Source organism: Condylostylus longicornis, unplaced genomic scaffold (assembly GCF_029603195.1).
Source record: "Condylostylus longicornis isolate FDR11 unplaced genomic scaffold, ASM2960319v2 ptg000080l, whole genome shotgun sequence".
Lineage (NCBI taxonomy): Eukaryota > Metazoa > Arthropoda > Insecta > Diptera > Dolichopodidae > Condylostylus > Condylostylus longicornis.
The window spans coordinates 746,178-766,930 of record NW_026578048.1 but is presented as its reverse complement, the minus strand read 5'-3'; the positions used below and the strand labels follow the sequence as shown (position 1 = coordinate 766,930).

Below are 20,753 nucleotides of genomic sequence, written 5' to 3'. Positions count from 1 at the left end.
ATTATTATATGGCGGTCTGACATAAATTAAACGATATTTTTAATTTTGATAACAGTAAAAATGGATAATGAGTAAATAATGACATCTGTTTATAATTTTTATAAATACAAAACATTATGTTGTAATAATTGCCTGGCGTATAGGCATTATCATAAACTTGAATAAGGTATTCAGTTCTTAAAATGCTGTGCTCGCAAATGATATGCTCGCAATGTATGAAACTTATTCAGTAATTAAAAATTTTTTTCTTTACAATCACTGTTTTTAAATCCAATTAAATTTTATTTATAATTTATTTTCCTAATAGAGCTACATTCAAAATAAATGAATTAAACTTCGTACTTTATTGGTGTTCTCCATTATCAGGGACAACCTATTAAGTCGAAAATACTAAATTTCGGGAAAACAGGAAAATTTACAAAATTTTGTGCTCGTAACAATTATTAGACATAGTTCTACAAAAATTGTAGAACGAAAGACTTGTGTTGTTGTACAAGTAGTTTAATTGTAGTGTATATTGAAGACACAATTTGAAGTGATTTCAAGTGTTTTTCGTAATAGAATAAGGTTTAGAATGAAATTTTAAAATCTTATGTAATATTATTTTATGTTTCTTATTAATTAAACATTTTCAATGATTTTGTGATGAATGAACTGTTTTCCCCTCTAATATCACAGCTTTTGAACTTAAGTTCAAATTTCAGAATATAAGCAGCTGAAAAATATTGTATAATGTTCTTAAGTTTTTTCTTTATATTGCTCTTTTCAAATTCAGTTCAATGAAAAATTTAAAATTTTCTTAACTAAACAATTATTGTATTAAAGTTTTGAATTTTTTACAATAAAGTACACACAATTTTTCACTATAAATATAAAAATATATTTTAAAGTATAAAGTACAAAACACACTTCATTCATTTATATTTAGGTATGTATGTATGTACAAGTATACATACCGTAAATATTATATGTGTATATATGAACTATGAACATAATGAAATTACTCCTAGATAGTAGATCTGAAAGAAAATTTTCAAATCACAATTTTATTTAAAACTTTATACACAATGATTAATTATTGTTGTAAGCAACAAAGAAAGAAATAAACGAAACTCTTTTGAGTTGAATTTTCAATTTATCAGACACCCCATAAAGAAAACGCTTTGTTAATTCACCCAAATAATAAATGAATTCAACTGTTTACCTATGTATATTATACATAATATACACTTTATAAGTGAGCACAATATTATATTCATTTACATAATTGTATGTACATTCATATATAAATCTGTGCAGCAATATGAGAAAATAGTATAAGTCAAAATTAAGTATAGTTCGAGTAAATCCACTTTAAAAATTTTAAGTATTTAATTAAAAAAAATATTTCAATTCAAGTTTACAAAATTAAGATTATGATTTTTGTTTAATAATTTAGTATTTTACTCATAAATGTTTAAGGAAGCTCCAGATGAAAAATTTTGTCTTTTATCAACTTTAATAGTAGAATTCCTGTTGTGTATTATGGGGAGGCAAGTCCAACCGAGATTAATAGTGTTATGTTTATACTGAAGCTAAATTTATTATTTTAAATAAATTATATGAATCTCAGAAGCAGCACTTTACAAGTTACATAACCATATATTTTACATTTATATAAACGCCTTTTCTCAACTCTTCTTTGGGATTTCTTTTACATTGAAACAATATTAAGTTGAAAGAAGTGAATAAATTGTATAATGAGCACACAAAATAAATAAATGAAATATGACTGCCATAGTCAGGACGCTATTAATTAAACAACACAATAAAAAATTTTGAGCAATCGAAATTTCTCATTCCTTATACATGGAAAGTTTACATGTTTTCTGAGCGGGGTTTTATTTTTCTAAAACTTATCAAATTGTATCGAACAATACTTTCGAATACAGAGAATCAAATACAGTATAATGTCTCAAATATTAAAAAATTGATTTAGTCAGTTTTGTCTTACATTGCCACAGAAATAATAGTGTTTAATATTTACACTTTATTGTTATACATTATATATGTACACTCAATCGTATGCGTATATATAATGTGAATGCATTCATATATTATAGAAGAACTCTATAAAATGTTAAAATGAAAATTGCTTTAAACGTTCATTGTGTTTATTGAAATTTAAGTATTTTTTTTTTATTATATAAAAATAAAAATGAAAAAAAAAAATTTTTCTTTAAATATTTATTGAAGCATTTAAAAGACTAAAAATGCTAAAATTGAAGTTCTTTTATATGTAAAATGGGAAGTAAATTCTCAAAATTTTTACATTATATAAGTATGCATGTATACTATATATGTATGTGTGAATATAGTATGCAATATTATAAAAGTATGGTATGATTTCCGCTTATTTTCGTCATCTTTTTTTTTGTGTTTTTGGAATCACATAATAAATTGCAGTTCACTTACTGCTTATATACTTATACTTTTCTTTTTTGGCATAATTATTCAAATATTTTCTGAGACAAAAATAACTAAGGAGCAGAAGAAAATTAAATTTTCATTCATGATTTAAGAAAAAATCATAACCATTGAATTGGGTACGACTTAAGATTATTCCATTAAACTAGCAATTTTAAAAGTCATTTTAAATTCTTTTTTAAATTTTTCGCTTTGAAGTTTTTTTTATCTTAAAAATAACACCTTTTAGTAACACAAACATATACAACCAAACATGGAATATAATATTAATTCATAGTAAAGAGGAAAATTTCAAAAGAGAAATGCTTTTGATTTTAAAACTAAAATTGAAAACTATCGTATTTGGGAAGTTTACTAAGAAGGAAATTCTGAAATAGTAATATTAATTTTTCATTTATTATTTTGATTTTTTGTTATTTTTTTTTATTTTTTACGAATTTGCATTGATATGCATAAGATAGCAATAGCGTATTGGTTGCATGTATTGAGTGTATGCAAATTTACATAACTACATATATATTATGTGTTTAATGTTATTCTCACCATTAAGAAAAATTCTATTTTATTGACGAATTAATTCAAGTTGAACGACAAAATATTATTATTGGAATTTCAAGTAAACCCATAAATATATCTAATATGCCATACCACAGTTTTGATTCCGATACCATTAACTGTTATAATTGCGATACTTACGTAAACTATTAGCATAATTTGAATTACCGTATCGTATTGCAGTCGCTTTGCCTGGTTTGACGACTTTTCCAAAAAAAAATTTTGGAAAAAAATGCTTATTTGTTTCATTCTGTCCTTTCGTCGGTTCGTATGTTTGTTTACAAAACTTGTACAACCTTGAAGATAGAAAGCTGAAATTTTTTATGTAAATAGATTTTTCAACTACACACCCTCTCAAGTTATCGTCACCCAAAATTTGTAAAATTTGAAATTTTGGTTCCTTGTATCAGGATACTGCAAGCTTATTCAAATTTTTTCAAGTGCAGAAAGCTAACGGTAAATGCAATACCATCAAAAAATATAATTATTATTTTAACTCTAATAATTAATCATAAAATTTGACCATTATGTTGAATTTTTTTAAATTTTTTTTTGATATTATCCTAAAAGTATGCAATTTTTGGTATATGAAGAAGAGTAGTAATTTAAGCAATATAAATAGATGTTTTTAAAGCAGCATTTTCAATTGTTAAAGGAAAAGTGCTACTTAACAAGCTATTGGTTTATTTGCTCTTTTTATTAAAATATATTTATAAAATGTAGTGAAAATATTTGGGCTATATGTATAATATCATATTTTGGCTATACATTCAGCTGCCAATGTCAAATCGAGACAATTTGGTTTATGTACCATTTTGCTGACACCCAATCATTGAATACCTTAACATTATTAATACTTAATAAATTGTACATGATATTAATTTAAAAATCTTTTAAATTATTGTTAATTAATTAAAATATTTTATTTAAAGAAACGTTCCAATTATGTTCATTCTTATGAAGGCAACATAATATTTTTACAAATCCAGAAAAATTTGGAAAATTTGCTCAAATAGAATAAAAAAAGCACAAAACAAAGGACAAGACAATCTCACTGGTTATAATGTTTGTCATTGTATGTTTCGTATGTTTCATATTAGTGTGGCGGCGTATTTTTCTTTGATGTTGGTACAAAAAAAAAAAATTCTTTTCCGCACATGGGTACTTACAAATTTATTATACATGTTCGTTTGTATAATATGAAGGTAAAATGTAAAATAACATACTTAATTATTATGGTACATCGAATTTTATTGGTTAAAATTACCATGCCAAAAAACGAAAAAATTAAAAAATTTGTTTTAAAAGTTTACAGCATGTTTTATATATTTTTAATTACAAATAAAGTCGGTTTTGTACAACAATTTTAGTATGTGACTACGTGTGTTTTTTTTTGTTACTCGTTGGAAATTGAAAATAGAAAAAAAATTTAATTTTTAATTTGTCTTATTTCCGCTAAATTAAAAATAATAAGAAAAAAAATCGGATTTCTTTATAAAATTTAAAATGCAAAAAAAAAAAAAAAAAAAACGTAATAAAACAAAACTTTTATTCTTACGATAAACTTGCCGAGTTCTTCAACATACTTTCAAAATACAAAAATTTTTATGAGTAAAGTAAAGTACAATTTTCGCGTCGCGGGGAATAGTACAATTTTTTTTTTTGTAAAGTAATAAATTGTAAAAAAGAAGCGAGCAGCGGAATTTAACAAAAAAAAAACGATAAAACTAAAACCATTAATAAAAATTCTGAAATTTACACATATGTATGTGTGTATGTATGTATATAGGATTGTGTTTAAAATGTTCGTTTTCTTTCTGTTGCTTTATTGTTGAGGATTTTTTAAAGATTTTACCTACTTATTCATACACATACATATTTACATACATATTATATGGGCGCAGTGTTATCAGCTGTTGATTTTTGAATACTGTAGCAAAGCAAAACAAAATGTGAATTCTTTGAAATTCATTTAAATTTTAAAAAATAATCAAATTTTTTATTTTATTGGAAAGTTCTTTTTAATTTTATTTCGTTTCTGGTATTATGAATTTAAAAGTAATCAACTGTACCTGTGAGAAATGCTATTATATAGGTAGTACGTATTTGCAGTTTTCTCATTTTTCAGCTATGGCGAGCAAGAAAATCCAACATTCAAAAATTAGTTCATAGAATTATGAAGTCGAATTTTGTTGTCCGTCAATATTGTGTTTCTTTATAGCTCATAGTAGCCAATTAATTTTGTCCTTAAAGTGATGGTCGCCTCGTATACACATAAATTTAATATTGTTATAAAATAAGTGTATGTACATGTGATTATAAAAAGTATGTATTGTTTTTGTTCAATATGGAACGACCTCTACGTGCTTATGTACTTAAGTTACTTAATAATCACTTTTTTCCTGGTTATTTTTGCTAATTTGTAAATAGATTAGAAGCATGATTTTTATTTACAAACAAAATATTGCAGTTTTTTTTATTACGTCTAACTCGTCACCCTCCTAACAAACTCAATGACGTAAGAAACTGATGTTCATGATTATCTTACGATATCGTGCACCACCCCTATGCTACTCCCAGGAGCAAAGTAGGAATAAAAAAAAATTTGCAATATTTATAAGATAATGTTTTATATAACTATATAACCTCACATTCTGTAATTAATAGAACACGATAACCAGTCTTATTTGGAAACCCATGCAAAATAAATGCAGATTAAATTATGTATATATTCAATTAATTTTTGAGTGCCATTCATACAACCCAGTATGTACATGAAATCCTATTGTTATTGAGTTTTACCAATAGGATTTTGCAATAACTATGCTCTCCTAAATTTTGGTGCAACTTTTAATCTCAACTTTGCAATTAATATAATTTGTTAAAATTAAGGTCTTCTGTTTATTAAGAGTAGTTACCTTTAATTGAAACATGATCTGGTTAGCCTAATTATTTGCGTATATTTGTGTAATATAAAAATATTTTATACAATAGTTTTTGCTTATTTTACTCTCAATAGTGTCATTATTTAATTTTTCCTTTCAATTCTTCAAAAACTTTTCATTTTTATTATTATTTTTATTCTGTAGATTACACAATGAACCCATAGAATTCATATAAAATTTAATTTTTTTTAATACCCCATTGAAAGTCTTATGTAACCATGTTCTTTTCTTTTATATTTTCTGCGTCCAAAAACTTTTGTTTTTCTTCATTTTTTTCCTTTTCTCATTTTTTTTTTTTTTTTTGGTTTTATTGTAAAAATCATTTTGTCGTACATTACATAAATCTTTAAGATACTTTTTATTGTTTTCTTTTTTATTATTATTTTTTTTATGATTTTATTATAAAACTTTTTTGCAAAAAATTCAAAAGGAACCAACATAGACTAACCACTATCTATATAGCTATACGTATGTACATATGTGAATATACTTTACAGTATGAAACCAACTTGTATTATAGTATGATAACCACAGCAATACCAGCAGAAATAACGTACAACAAGCAGTACAATTATAAAGCATTTTAAATTTTACTACTTTTTTTTTCTTAGATTCATCTGATCGGATTCTAGGAGAACAACAAAATCAAAGAGAAGGAGGAGAAGATGAAGAAACAAAAAACAAAACCCTTATCTGATGAGCTAAATCTAGATTTTGAGGAACTCAACTCAACAGAGTACCGAATATGTTAAAGAAAAAATAAAACAAAATAAAATAAATTTTTTTTTTTTTGGATTCAGAGAACACCGGGTCGTTTTGTCTTTTCGGTTTTCTTTTTATTGCTCTTCTTGTGCAAAGAGGTACTCCCAGTGTGAACAACTTTTTTTCTTTTCTTTTTATTATAATTTTTCTATTTGAATAATACAACAAACATAAATATTTGTGGATATAAATATATGAAGAGATATTTGCATAAATACATTTATGGGCATACAATATAAATTTGTATATTGTGTATGATGTGTATATTGCCTTAGAGAGACCAGTATACTTATGTTTGAAATGATTTTCAAAAATAATATATGGTTTTTATAATAACAACTTTATTCTACCATTATGTTTGATAAAAATTTCTTCATTTTGAGTAAATTAAATTCTAATATGATTAAAATTTTTAAATTCTAATATGATTAATATTTTAACATGGCATCAGAACTAATATATGTATGTACATAAGTGAACATTATATTTAGGTGCTAATACAGGTGCATTAATTGTGTTTGGATAAAATGTATATTAAATTATATAGAGAATTAGAGTCAAGAGCAAATTGAGTGGCTAAATATATACGCCGAAAGTCATAAATAAGTTTTTCATATTATAACTTAGCCTTATGTTTGATAATAGAAGGCTATTTTAATTGTTGATCGCAACAACCGTGGATACATTTGAAAATGTCTGTTTTATTCAATCTTGGGTTGATTTGAGAGAGTAATTGCAGTTCTAAATAAAGTTTGATCAAACCAAAAACCAAAAGTTTGTAAAATATCACCTTTCCCTCTAATAAGTGAAAATATTGCTTTTAAAAACAAGCTATGTACTACATTATTAAAACTAATTTCATTCATATATCAAATATTTTAAAAATTGCATACGTTTAGGATGAGGGGAAAAATTGAAAGACGCGCTAATAAAATGGTCGAATTTTTGGGTTAATTTTGGGTTGGAATTTGTGGTGAGTTAAGAAAAATAATTATATTTTTTGATGGAACGGAATTTAGCTTTAGCTTTCTATATTTATAGAAATTTGGAAGAAGTTAAAGTTTTGGAAATATAAGATATCAAAAAATTAATTTTTTCAAATTTTGAGAGAATATGACTTGGGAGGTGGTTACCAGTTTCTGACTTCTACAACCTGCTTCTGAATTTAATGGCATTTCGTTTTTTTAAAGTACAAGTATGGTATGCTGCGGTAGAAGAAGTCACCCAATACCTTTCTACGTTTCTGAAGTTTTTATTGTTATTGAAGTTTTTATTTTGATTTTTTCAGAGAAAATGGTCACTTTAGATAATTTAAACGTTGTATGTAAATATGTATAAAATATAGAGTATGACATGTGTGATATAATATGTATATATGTATAAAAGTATAAATTTATTCACATGAAAGAAGAAAATTCAAAAACCCGTGAATTTTTATTTTCATGGTACTGCGACGGCAATCAAAAAACAGTAAAATAAGAAAGAAAAGATAACAGAAAAAAAAAAATGATCAAAAAGCGACAAAAAAAAATAAGAAATTTCAGAAATTTTGTTGTCCGTGTCCCATGTATTTTGAAGATTTTCTGCTGTTGTGTTCTTAATGCTGACATACTACATATATGTATGTACGTATGTAGGCATACTATGTGCTATATATGTTCGTTTATATTCAGAATATCGTATCTTTTATATCTCTTAGTGTTTTTTTTTGTTATTTCAGATTTTGTGAAATATGAAAAACTAAATTACATACTGAATTATGTAATTGAATGTTGAAATTGCTTCTTATAGCATGGATGACTGTATATCTATGTACATATACATACATACTATACAAATCTTGTTAAACTGTATGATAAAACCGATTTAATTGATAAAATTGTAAAAATTATTTAAAAAGGAGAAAAAACCGCTCGAATTAATTGCGAAAATAAATATTGTTGAATGAATTAAATATGGTTGATGAACGTACATACAATATATGTATACATATGTATGTATAAAAAATAAGAATTTTCAAATGATACGTAACCACATGTAAGAACAATTTAGATTAATAGATTGGCTATAGAAATTATCGTTATACAGTTATTTTATTAATTTTGGGCGGCAAATGCTATATGCTCTGCTATTCTAAATTAAATTCAAAATATGTGCAATCAAATTCGGAGGAAGCAGAGAATTTCATTCTGAAAATTTAAGCTTTACATCGAATTTTTTCAGTTCTTATTTTATATGTAATTTAATGTCTATACAGTCTAGGTCATTAAAATAACCTCAGATAATTGATTTACATTTAAATTTTATTAAAAAAAAAGAAATAATCAGAGATGAAAAATTTTAAATTTTAAAAAATATTCTGAAATGTTATTTTTATCGAAAATCGAATCATAAAAGACGAAAGTTGAAGGTCTATTTGACCGTTTTGTATAAATATGACAACGAGAATTAAAATGACATTTATTATGGGTTCACAAGGTAATCGTCTTTGTTTTAAAAGTACATGTGGATGAAATTACTTTTGGAAATCAGAATTACTTTTGGATGATAAATAATTGCGAATTTTGTAAAAATTAGAATTTTGTATTTCGCTGGACTTCTCGTTTTTATTTTGCCTTCTTAATTGTTTTCGCTATTAGTACTGAAAATTTACAACTGAAATTTTACAAGTTTATTGAAATAATTTGTCATGTTGTAAAGTATTATATACGATCAATTTTAGCTGATCTCGAACAAAGGTGTTAAAAATAAGTTACGAATAAAGATTTTGAACTTCTGTCCATGTCGGATACACATTTTTCTTTCACTGACGTCTTGTACAATAGAGAATATTTAAAAATTTAAAAACGTCTTATAATATAGAAAATATTTAAAATTTAGACAAATTTAAGATGTTGTATGCGGCAGTAAAGCAAATTCTACCTAAATCAACTTAAAACAACATCGGGATATTACAATTATTACGAATACTCTAAGAAATACTCAGATGAAAATATTATTTCCGAGGCGATTTTAAATTTTTAAATTTTATTTGTGTCCCACCCAATCAATTCTGATTTAGGTGAGTTAGCCTGCAGATTACCATAGAAATAGTTATAGCCAATGTGATTAAAATTTTGCAAGTATTTCTTTTAAAATTTTTAAATAGAAATGTTCAGCTGTTTTCGCAAATTTTTTTTTTATTAATTTGTTTTCCTAAAAATTTAGTCTTTTAATATCATTTTATTAATAAAAGCAATTCTCATGACAGTAATTATCGAGATTCTCTGGGAATACTTTCAATAATAATGTTCTCTGTCTACTGATGTGCTCATAAAATCAAACATAAAAAAAAATCTTATTTAAATTAATTTGCCATTAAAGAGAACAAAATATTTGTTTATATTAAAATAATATTTAATATTTTTAAATAAATATTAAACTTTATTAAATTTTTATATCTAAATATTAAAATTAATAGCGTTTTTTTGTTTTTGCATTTCTATTTTGGCCAAAAGAAATAATGTGGAACCATCATTTAATTGCTTAAAAAGATCATTAAATTTTTGTTTTTGGTTTTTTTTTCAGTGTGTAGGAAGTTGAGGATTTTTTTTTCTGTTGATTTTTAATAAACATAAAATCATAAAAATATGCTTCGATTTGGATATAATGACCCATAATAAATGTTTTCAAAATTGAAATTTATCCAAAAAAAAAAAAAAGTACGAAAAATTACTTTAGTACAACTACAGAGGTCGCCAAAAACTTTATTCATTAAAATCAATATTAAAATATAATATGTATTTTGTTCTTTATATATATATATTGTGGAGATATAAGAAAATTTCTAAAGTACATGGGGGTAAAATATCATAAAGCTAAAAATTGCTTAGTTTTCAACGTTGTTAAGATAAAGAGTGTAAATTGAAGATTAAATTCAATATAGTTAAGTACATATCACACATTGGGAAGAATAACGACACAACTCTATATAACTTCAACTTCTGGAATTTAAAATATTTATAGCCGAGTGTAAATTACTATCGAAGGCTAAAACACGTTGGTATAGAGCTCTTCTATAAGTGTATGAACAAATATTTTGATTTATTTTGTTACAGAAAAGCCTAACGCCAATGTGCAATATATGCATGCAAATTTATTCTAACAGGAATGTGAAATTTAAAAATTTTTAACATTATACTTATTATACTTACATTTGTGCGCACAGTATAAAAATCATTCAAAATTAAAGTCCCCGCCATAATCTTTAAAATGTTTTGGTCCAGTATACAAAATGTTGTTTAGTAAGAGAAGAGCACCTTGCTTTTCCACTTAAATTCACTTTATTTATCTTTTATTTAAAATATTAGAATTGATCAGGTATTTTTAAATATTTTTAAATTCATATTGTGAATTCTAGAATAATAATTGAAATTAAAATATTCAAGGGCAAAGTAATTAACAATATTTAGTTAAAAATTCAATAAATAATGACCTTTTGGATTTTATTGGCACCATAGAATGTTCTGAAATTGGTTAATTTGTATATCTTCTATTTGTCTTCATCAAGTCAGAATCAATGGTCATCTCTGATTTTGTGTAATAGCTATATATATGATTTCCAAGTGAGAAGAAGAATGTTTTATGAATGATGTATAACGTTTTTATTAAAATGTGGGGTTTGATAATATTCACAATTAAATCATTTTCTTCAGAATCTCGAAATTTAAAACAATATTTTCGACATTTTTACAGAATGAATGACATGATGATATCTTGAAAAAAGGGAAAAGTCTAATATAAAGAACTGAAATATAATATTGAATAATTGACTAAAAAATAAAAATATTGAAATAAGAGCAATATAACGAGGATCTTCTATTTTTACACACACAAAAAAAAGATTAATTTTACGTGCTAAAAAATAAAATTTATGATTCTTGCTCCATATTGTGTCGCTAAATAACCCTTACAGCAGCTTAATTAAATTTACAACAATAATAATTATTATAAACTAAAAAATTATTTAAGGAATTTATTTAATTTTCATTTCAAAAGAATTTAGAATTCAAAATTGAATTCAAATTTGGTTTTTATTTTAAATTCCTTGATATTTTAAAAATAAATTACAGAATTTAATGCCTTCGTTTCATTCATCATAATTATTGAAAAATAAATACAAAACAATTAATCATACACTTTTGCATTGTAAGATGACATATGCATTGTGATTTAGAAAATTTTTCCTTAATTTATTTTTTTACAAAAATATTTAAATAAAATTACAATAGACTAATTTCAATTCAAGGATAACTATGGCTTTAATAATACAGAAAAATGTTCCCCTGTATGTGTGTGTGTTTATAGCTTTCTTTAGCCCTTAAAAAACAAATATTGCTTTATTATGTACGTATAACAATTTTTGTATTACCAAGGTAACGAATTCGAATTCTTTGTCGTAAAGGTAATAAATACTTGAATGGTTCATAAATTCAAAAACGGAAAAAAAAATTTAATCAGAAATCATTCATAAGTAAAAAATCACTTTCTGAAACAATAGAAACTTTTTTATTTTATTTTTTTTTTTTTATTTTTTCAAGAAATTCATTTGAATAATTATTATCCTGGCAAAAATTAAGATTCCTTTAGTATCCTTTTCTTATTTCTCTTTTTCTTTATATTTTTTTTTGAATTTTTGAGCAGCCACTTTATTGACCTGGGATGGCAGCTGTATAAATTAAATCAAGGAGGAAAATAATAAAAAAAAAAACGAAAAAGGACACGCACAATAGAAGAAAAATTTTTTTTAGAATTTTTTTTTCTGCTGTTATTATTACCGTTTTCTTAACGTAATCTCTCTTTCTTTTCTTTTTGTATCCTTTTGATGTTTAATTTTAATGAATGTCATATTTTAATAAGGATGATATTTTTTGTCCCTAATTTTTTCTCGTTTGCTGCTTTTCAAAAAAACAAAAAAGTAATTTTTTGTATTTTCTTTTGTCATGACAACGACAATTTGCTTTACTGTGTTAAAAGTGAAATAAAGTGAGAGAGAAAAAAAAGCAAAAAAAAGAAGGGGTTCACATCGTCATCGTGCACATTTCGCATTTCAAAACAAGAAGTGATTTTGACCCCAAAGGTATCTTATGCATTTAGATTTGATAAAAATGGAGGAAAAATTTGATAAGGATTTTGTATATTCTATTTTCTTTAGAAATATTTTGCGAAAAAAAGGCAGAAAAGTGAAAAACGAGAAGAAAAAAAAAATTTCAGCTAAAAATAACATACAAAAATATTTTTTTTGGTCTTTTTAAAAGGATATAGAAGGTAAAACTGGGAGAATAAAAATAAAAAACAGAGAAATTGAACCCAAATCTTAAAAAAATTCAATAACACTTTTCAATGGGTCTTCACTTATGTTTGAACACTGTGTGTGTGTATATTTTATCTCATAATTTTTAAGCAAACACTTACACACACTGTTCAAAATTGAACATTTTCTCGTACGAATCAAAAATAAAGCATTGAAGATTATGTGGCTAATAAAAGTAAATGTATGAAAAGTCTCTTTCAATTATTTTAGGGAATTGAGTAGAAAGTAGCTAGTAAATCTTATAAAAATATATAAAAATATAATTAAGATTTAAATTAATTAATTCTAAAATTAATTAAGAGTCGATAAAATGCGCTAGAAGCATATTTGGGAACTGTCTACATTGGGAACTTAAATTTCGATTGTAAATTTTCGATAAGTATATACAATTAGACAAAAATATGTGAAAAAAATTTCTCCGTCCCGATTTCCCAAAATATGTGTCACAATATTTCTTAATAAAGATGATAATTCCTTAGAAATGAAGAACTTTGTATTTTTATAAAAACCACAACCATTATTTGCATCTGTACAATGATGTACAAATGGCATGAAGTTATAAAAGTCTCTGATTTTAAAATTGTTATAATATTATATACAGGGTGATTCAGCAACAAGTTAGGAGCCATATACCAGAGGGTCGACAATAATTAAAATTTTTGCCACACAGGAATTTTAAGAAAGTTTGACGGAATTTTAACACATCTTAGTTTTTTTGCTTATAATTTCCACTCCCAAAAATGTAGAAGTCTCAAATAAACAGATTTTGAAAAAGCTATCAGAGTGATTTGAATAAAGAAAACCGAATTATTTAGTTCTACATGTTTTTTTTTTCGGAAATACAAGCATTCCATCTTTAGGAAAATTTAAATTTTTTTTGCTCCAACAATTTCTCGTGAAATTTTTTGAAATTTTCAAATACTATGTACAGAATGCAATTTTTAAGTAAAAAACAATTTTCAATTACACAATAATAAAGAGCAACAATTATACCATGCCACAAAATCCTTACTGTTGTTTCATTCATTTTCTTTAAATTTAAAATTATGCAGCATTAATTGGGGACCTTATTTTCATGCACTGTAAAGCAACCCTTTTTCTTAGTAAATATATAGTTGAATGATGTTAAAATTGCTAAAATTTTAGTAATTTTCTTATTTTAAAAGGATTTTGTTCTTCTTCCTTATCCAGAGAAAAAAAATATGAAAAAAACTTTTGAAGAGTAAAAACTAAATTACTCAAAACTTTAAATTAACAAAACCAAATAACAAAACAATTTTTTTTTTTTTTAAGTTCAAAAGTTTCTTACGGAAATTAAAATATTTTTGCATTTTTGAATATTTCTTCTTATAAGTGAATTTTCGCAAACTAGGGAAATGAAAATGGGGAATAACAAAAAAAAATTCTAAATTACCATAATTTTTATATATAAAAGAATTCAATAAAGTAACAAGAAGTTTTTGAATTCAAATGAAATTTAATATTTGAAATGCTGACTTAAAATGCAAATAGAAAAAAAATAAAATAAAAAATGTAAAGAAAATAAAATCCGCAAATTTTTTTTTTAATTTTTCAAATAAAAAAAAATAAGATCGATATCAACTTATGTCAAAATTTAGATCGAATCAAAAATAATATTGGGAAAATTATTTTTGATGTAGAAATAAAAAAATTTTGAATTCTATATACTGCAAATAACATAAATAGATGTCGCTACAAATTAAACATGTCAAAATCAATTTAGATTTTTTGAATTTTTATTTTTTTTTTTATTATTTTTTAGCTTTTTCTATTTCTGTCTATACAAAATCGAAGGGCAATTCAGTTTCTAAAAAATTATCAAATATTTTAGAATTGAATAAGTTTTGTGACCCAACTCATAATTCAGTCACAAACATTAAGTTTCATGCCAACTTCAATAGAAAAAAGAATCAAAACTTCAAATCGAATTTCAATTTTAGGTCTTTGGAGCCGAAAACTGGTAACTAAATTTGGTGCATTGCTCTATTAATACTTGAATCAAAAATTTGTTTTTGTTTTTTGAGGATTTTTGCGCAATTATTGGTATAACACATATATCTGTGCTATTTGGGCGGGAAACTTGAAGTAAATTGAAAAACTGTGGTTCGAGCAAATTAAATTTAAAATATAAATTTCCAATTGGAAAGTAAAATGTTACAGCTTTTTATAAATTTGTCCAAAATTGTTTAGGAATTAAATGAGACAAATTGATTAAATTAAGACGAAATATCGCCGAAATTTTGAAACAAAAAAGATTTCAATTAATTTAAATTAATATTTAAAAAAAAAATTAAACCTCGCTTAGCAAATTTATTTCTGTATTAAAATTGTAGCTTACAAAATTTGCTTGCAATTTGTTATACATATATTTTCGCCATTAACTTCGAAATTTATTCAGGTTTATTAACCAGATTATGACAGATTGTTTATGCAATAATTTTTAAAAAATTTGACAATTATTGCAATTGACATGCAATTGACAATTATTGCAAAGCTCAGCTGAGGTCACTTTTGTTTATAATCACAAATTCCACATCTGAGCAAAAGAGCGTTTCAGACTTTACAAAAACACTTTATAAAATTTAATTTCATATTTTAAATTAAAGAAATTTAATTAAAAGTGTGATACGGTAGATATTGCATTCCATACTTTTGTTCATCATACCTTAAAATTTATTACTTTTAGTTTTTATAATTACTTAAATAACTTTATAATAAAGAAGATAAAGTTCATGTTATAGATAAAAACCTGCTATACACGTACATATACACTTATTATGTTAGTAATATTTATAGTAAATTTTCTTTAATTATAACGAGTTGTGTGTGTGTGTGACTGTGCACAGTTAATTCAGTGTGCACTTATTTACCTTTATTTTATAAGTTTTATAGATTACTATAATTATTCATTTTAATGTTATCCATGTTATACGAAACAAGATTTTTCAAAACATCAAAGACATGATATTTTTTAAATACAAATATGAATAATTTATGTACATACATAATAATATAAACATGGTATATAATTTTTATAACTAAGATTTAAACTTATTTACTTATCTAAAAACTTTTAATAAGATTTTATTTTTTCTTTTCTATATACTTGTTTTCTGCTGAATATTCATTTAAATAAACATGATATGTATGAAGGTACTTATGTACGCTTTCGTATTTAGAAAATGTTTACTCGATTATTCAAACTAAAATCTTTAAATCTTATATATGTATATAAAAAAAAGAAGTCTTAAATCCATCCTAAAAGATATTGCCCTAAAATGTTGAAAAAAAAAAACAAAATAAGAAAAAAAAAATTGTTTATCATCCCACACCTAAAAAGAAAAATTTCATATTTTGATCCTTGCAAAATATTCGAAAAAAAAAAATAAAAAAAAACTTTTGTCTCTTCCGCACAAAATAATCTTCAGACAGCAATAAATGATTATATGGCATATATTAGATGAACATACATACATATATACTTGTGATATTTTGTTCTTGTGGCTCAAAAAAATATATGGAATGACTAGCTATTACTTTCTCGATTCAACTGAAAAAAAATATGTTTAAAAATTTTCAGAAATGTTTCAGTATATTTGGTTTTTGTGTGTTTTCTCGACATTTTCGAGAAAACACACAAAAATCGAATTGAAATCAAGAAGTATACAAATGGAAAAATTTGCTCTGAAATTAAGTTATGGATTCGGCTTAAAGAGGGCCATCGTTTAATTTATTTTTGAGGCAAACATTTTTCGAATCATTTGCAACAAATAAAATTTTTTGATAAAAATCAGAAATATATTTGATAAACTGTCAATTGTGATTTGTTAGTGACAAATTGACATTTCATATTTCTCATATTCTTTGTTTATTATTTGTCAAATAATAACGAACAAGAATTAAATAATGACGGATAGGAATTAAAATATAAATTGTTACGATAAAATCCCGCACAGTTTTTGTTATAGCACTAGTTTCAAAATATTAGGAAATGAAAAATGCTAACGTATGAAAATATGAATAATGCTCAAATAAAATGAAATTCGGTGCAGTAGAAGTCTTGAGGAAATTTCTAATAATTTTATGAGTTTTCTTCTTTCGATAATTTTGGTGAGAGGTACTATATGTGTTGAACTATAATTTTTTGGCAGAAGGTAGTCCTAATGATTATTTTTCAAAATAAAACGCATTTCGTTAGAATTAGATTAAGGAATTTAATCAAAAGTGCAACAAATGAGAATTGATAATGCAAGATCAATAATACTGCAAGTCTTATTCTCAAAATTATTCAATTAATTGGAACTGACGCCTTGATGTGGTAGCTTTTTTGCATTCTTGTTTTCTTTTTCTTTGGTAATGGTAATGCCAACCGGGAAAATTACGTCATTTTAACATGTTTATTTCGTTTACTACACAATTCAAATTTTTCGTAGCGTAAATTTCGTATTTCTTCTAAATAATCTTGTACAATTATGCTTTAAAAAAGTTTGAAAATAAAAAAAAAAGAAAAGAAGAAAAACCAAAAATTTGTTTCAGTTTCTTTTTTCTTCTGTTTTTTTTTTTTACCTAATACTGATGTTGTTATTTTTGGTCCCATTTTATGTTTAAAGTCCTTAAAAAAGTTCTTCTCTTTCATATTATTTTCTTCACTATCCCTATAATATTTTTAGTATACGGTGTATATGCGGTTGTACGATTTCTTAAATATTTTATTTTTTTTTTCTAGAATTTTTTTTTCTTTTTTTTGTTTTCTTCTCTTTTATAATATTAATTTATGAAAAATGACAAATCTTACATTAATTTATGAGATTTTTATGAAGGAAATAAACATTTAATGGATTTGACAGAGTTGAAAATTTAAAATGAATTAAAGGTGACTTCAATCTTTTTAAAATTAATTTTGGATGATAATTTTGATTCAAGGTTGGAAATTTTGTTTCTTTTCGTATATGAGAGATAAAAAAGCGGTAATGTTTATTATTACTTTTGGTTGGATATGTTGTGTTTGCGCTGAAGAGTTTTTTTTAATAATTTTGAGATTAGTTAGCAAATATAGGATGCAAGATTTATAGAATGCTATTAAAATTTTGTTTACATAATAAATTAGAATGAATCAGAATGCAATTCAATTTTTTTCATATATTAGTATCAGTCTAAGTGAACAATTTAAATGGACGCGGTAGGTGGTATCAAAAATTCAAAATTTTCACATTGCCGGAATTGCACCAAGTGGCATGACATACTTACAGGGTCAATTCGGGTTTTTTCGGCGCTCTTTCAAAGCAATGAACAATATGCAATACACATTGGACATTGCGATATTTGTTTTCCGACGCCCACTGCATATGTTTACTGTGCATAATATATGGTAGGTAATATATGGTATACACTTTCGACAATTTCAGTGGCATTCATTTAAATACGTGAGATGGCTTTGTTTTACTTAACACTAAGCAGCTCTTTTGATTATTCCATTTGTGATTCTAAAAGGTTAGAAACTGAACGCACATTTTATAAAAATATAACTAAGTCACCATTGGTCTGTATAAATATAGTATTATAAAAGGTATTCAGGGGCGTAAGTTAGGATTTAGACTTTTTTTAATTAATTTTTCTGCCTTTAACTCGTTCCTTTGATTACGTCATCCACCTGTTCTGCAGTTGCATGAAGAAATTTCCATTAAGTTAAATTTTTTTAATATTTAATTATAATTAAATTTTCTTAAACTATTGTAAGTTTGTGTAACTGTTAACAAACAATATAATTTAATTTTTGTTTTTAATTTATTAATTGCAGTTTTCATAATTGATATTGGAAATTCCAAACATAACCTGGATGTCAAATAAAAACTTGGAGTGAATTTTTCTTTTTTCAAAAAATCATAAAAATTTTTCAATAACTGAAAAAGAAAACTTATTTATTCCCGACGTGAGTATGAAATTATGAAGTTTGATTTAAAATTATCGTATGCTGTTCACATATGAATTTTTACACATACGTTTGCTGTTTTATGCACTCATACATGCCCATGCACATACATGTATAATTAAATATTTTTGTTATAAATATATATAAAATAAAAAACTTCATTATTAATTTTTGCCCCAATAAATCATAATTTGCTTTAACAACAAAATTATGCCAATTAAGTTTGAATTTGCCTTATTCTGTTTAACGTGTAACTGAAAGCATTACTGGTTAACGTTTCTTAATACTCTCTTTCCAATAATTATAATTTCTTTTCAAATTTTTGTCACTCTCTCTTGTTATTTATTAAAAGACGATATGAAATTATATAGAAGTATGTAAAACAATCTACAGTTTTCCCAAAATCTATATGCATACGTATATGAACCCAAGCATGCGATTGATGCAACTTATTGAAGATGAAAAAGCTCGTCACTTGTTTTCTGATAAAAATTAAGTTCTCTGTGCTTAACTACGATAGTTCAAAAATCAATTGAGCTAAATCCTATAAATTTTTATAAATAAAATTTTATTAAAATCGGATCTGATCGAGACAGTGTTTCTAATAACTGTTATACATTTTAAAAAATTATTTGGTCATTCCTTAGAAAATATTTAAGTGACAAGATAAAAATTTTTGGAATTGAATTATGATCAAATGGTCATCATTTCCATTAAAAGTTGCAGATATTGAAAAAGATCGTATTCTATCTACTACACAACTTCCTGGACATATCGAAAACTATAAAAGCTATAGTGTTACAATATTGTAACACTGCGTTCATTCGTACGGGTATCGCAAATTGCATGGTCAGCTCTACTTACTTTTCATTTTCAAAGAAAAATTTTGAGTAATTTTGAGTTACGCATTAAAATTGAAAAATTTTATCTTTATTTTCTCGAAAATAAAAGTAAAAAGAAAAGAAATTAGTTGAAACTCGCAACATTGTAAGAACAATTTTAGCATAAAAACTTATACATATTTAACTTTAAGGTAATCATTAGGAATTTCGTAAGAAATTCTTTCAGAAAAATAAATGAAAAACAATTTTTAATAACAATTATAAACACACCCATACATACAAGTAATAAGCAATGAGAAAATTATTTTAAGATGAAAATTACCGCCTATCAGTTAATGCGATTCTTTTGTAGGACAGATAAGAATTGTAAAAAAGTTAAGTAAAATGTATGGAAGCGAAAGAAAAAACAGAAGCAATTCAAAATTAATTTTATTGCATCCATACGCATTATTATTAATTTAATGTTACACTTATAACTCTGAGAAAGAATAATTCTGAGATATCCATACATAGCGCCGAATTGTCAAAAAATTTAGTTACATATATACCAAATATCCTTATTCGGGTGTCCCATCAATAACTCCACTTATTGGGCTTATTGCAAAAATAGTTCATAACAGTACAGAACGCATAGAATAAATAGAGAGTAGAGAATTGAATATGATGTAGGCAAATATGCTTGATTGAGTACAGTTTATAAATTATTTCAACATATCATTGGAACTATTAAGGTTACGTTACTAAAACTTTATAATTTGTGGATATTTGGGTTACTATTTTCATAAAACTTATTTAGTTTTAATATTGTACTAGCAATTACAAACAATTTACCGTACGGTACCCCTATTTTGAAAATAATAGAAATTGTTCGATTTAAAAAA

The 20,753-nt window shown here is 24.7% G+C and overlaps 1 protein-coding gene across 3 annotated transcripts in view; it reads left to right on the top strand.

Annotated features, from left to right (window-relative positions):
* The window catches only part of LOC129613056 (uncharacterized), a 189,040-nt gene that overhangs the window by 142,161 nt on the left and 26,126 nt on the right, over window positions 1–20,753 (top strand). Inside the window, exon 3 of one of the 3 annotated variants that reach the window (XM_055526965.1) lies at window positions 18,899–19,030. The exons of the other annotated variants lie outside the window; for them this stretch is intronic. The gene's annotated coding sequence lies outside the window, so the exon portion shown is untranslated. The remainder of the gene's footprint in view (window positions 1–18,898; window positions 19,031–20,753) is intronic. 3 annotated transcript variants of the gene reach the window in all.